Raw genomic sequence first — 2,500 nt, 5'->3', positions numbered from 1 at the left:
CGACTGCTAAATACATTTCTACGGTAATATGAAAACCAACTCTTCCAACAGCCTGAAAGTCATGGAAAAGTATATGTTTACTAGAAACTTTAATAATGATTTTGAATATCTACAGTCATGACTAGTATGAGAATCCAAAGTAGCTCAGTATATGCTTTGTCTTGCTTGCAGGTTTGCAGTTCTATGTTTATTCTTCAGTCTGAAGTATAGTCTCACTGGTGGGTAATTCTATAATATAAATATGAAATTAAATTTCTGGAAATATCACTTCAACTTGACTTACCACTGACTTTAGAAATAATATAATTTTTCTTCCCCCAAAAGTAAAACCAGGCAGAGAATGTGACTAAGAACGAACCTTTCTATATGATATGTCTTTTTTCTTTTGCCCAGAAAAGCTACCTGTCACCTCCCACGATGAACCATATGGCATAATCTGGAACCCCAGTTTGAAAACACATACACAAGTACTTCAACCAAACAAGCCTTATCACACCTAGGGACAAAGTGTAGGCTTCCTATGCAGGGAAGTCTTGCAACTAATAACAATAACCCTTAACTGAATGGGTTTCACTTTGTTATAACTGCAACAATCATTGCACTACCTGATAGAACAGTCTTTAATCTCTGTAAAATGCAATCAATAATGAGGTAAATTCTAGGTTTCATTTTCAAAAAATAAATTCACACCGTAAATGGCCAGTTTAATTCTTCTCTGAACTTCTTGCATGTTTTAAATATATTAGAAAAACATAATAATAAATTAATCTAAAACTCCATGACTCCAGCAGATGTAAACAAATATAAACACAATACCATGGAGCTGAAAGTATCAAAGTAAATAAATACGATCTTTTAAGGTTTCCCCCAAGCTGTGGTAAAGTACACATACAAGAATGGTCAAACAAGGAAACTATATAAGTGGTGAGCATTTCAATAAAACTAATATGGATACGTCTTAGTCCTTCTTTATGTTCATGCTTGTGTAATCAAACAAATATAATGATCAATATCCACACATACTCTCAGCATTATATATCTGTAGATCATTACATGTGACCATGAACCCTTTTCCTAGAGTTACTGATGTAACCCTTTGGCACTAATAATTTTCACCAGGTTAAGAAGTGTATTACTTTTTGAAAATATATTCAGTAAATGTGAAGACTTCCTCAAATACATTTCTTTCTCATTTGCCTGAATGACTAGATTACTCTTAGAAACTAAAACGGGTGTCTCCACACATACTAAATATCACCCTCTGCGTTGATTCTTTGAGGAAATGACAGAATAAGAGGAAAGAAAATCCTTAAGGAAAGTATTACGTGATCCAAAAGAAGAAAAGCATGGAGAATAATTTGAATTCTCTTCTAAAGTATATAACCTAATATAATTTCAAATATACAAAGAAATAAACATATTTGCATTTACATTTCTATAATGTTTTATGCTTAACCTTCCTGATTACATGTTATAAGGCCTGAACGGATTTTAAAAATATATGTAAATAATATTTTTTCTTTATCTAAATTCAGCTACAAAAAATAAAACTAACAAAGTAATACTGTGTGCAGCAAGTAAGTGTAAACTGTAAGAAACTTGCTTAGTGTGATCTACAAAAGAATAAACTAAATATTTAGGTCCATATGATAAACCATGAGTAGAGTATGCTTTATAATTTCTCAAGTATTGTTTTCATACCATAGTATTGTTTTCAAATGCAGGCAAGTTTTCACTGTATGCAGTGAGTATTTCAAAGTGAATCTCAAATATAGTTTTATCAAAGAATTAATACCCACCCATATATATCACTGATAATACTGACCTTTCTGACCTTGATGCAATCATTATTCAACAATCTCAGATTTTCTAATCAAACTACAGAAGATTTCTAAAATCAGGGACAAGATTACGTTACAGATCATAATGTGCATCTCAAGTAACATAATGCTGGTTATCACGCACTCCTTTACTCCTTCCAATCACCGGTTAATATCAACGGTCATGTTTAAAACATCTTAGCTAAAGAGACAGAGCCTTTTCTCCCTCAATGCAAATACTGATGGATCATTCATTTCTCCTTTTGAGACTTTACATATTACATCAAGTTCAGAAATACTGTCACTAGTTATTCCTCTATGACTACTTTATATACATAGATAGATATATATATATATATGTATATATGTATGTATATATGTGTATATGTATGTATATATGTGTATATATATATATATATATATATATATATATATATATATATATATATATATATATATATATATATATATATATATATATATATATATATATATATATATATATATATATATATATATACACACGCACACAAATACATATACACATGTATGTAATGTAATGTATGTATGTATGTATATATGTATATATGTATGTATATATGTATGCATATGAGTATGTATATATGTATGTATGTAAGTATATATGTATATATGTATATGGAAAGTATACATATATACAT

Source organism: Penaeus japonicus, unplaced genomic scaffold (assembly GCF_977035675.1).
Source record: "Penaeus japonicus unplaced genomic scaffold, GWHDUDI00000001_assembly GWHDUDI00000018, whole genome shotgun sequence".
Classification (NCBI taxonomy): domain Eukaryota; kingdom Metazoa; phylum Arthropoda; class Malacostraca; order Decapoda; family Penaeidae; genus Penaeus; species Penaeus japonicus.
This window is presented reverse-complemented; position numbering follows the sequence as displayed.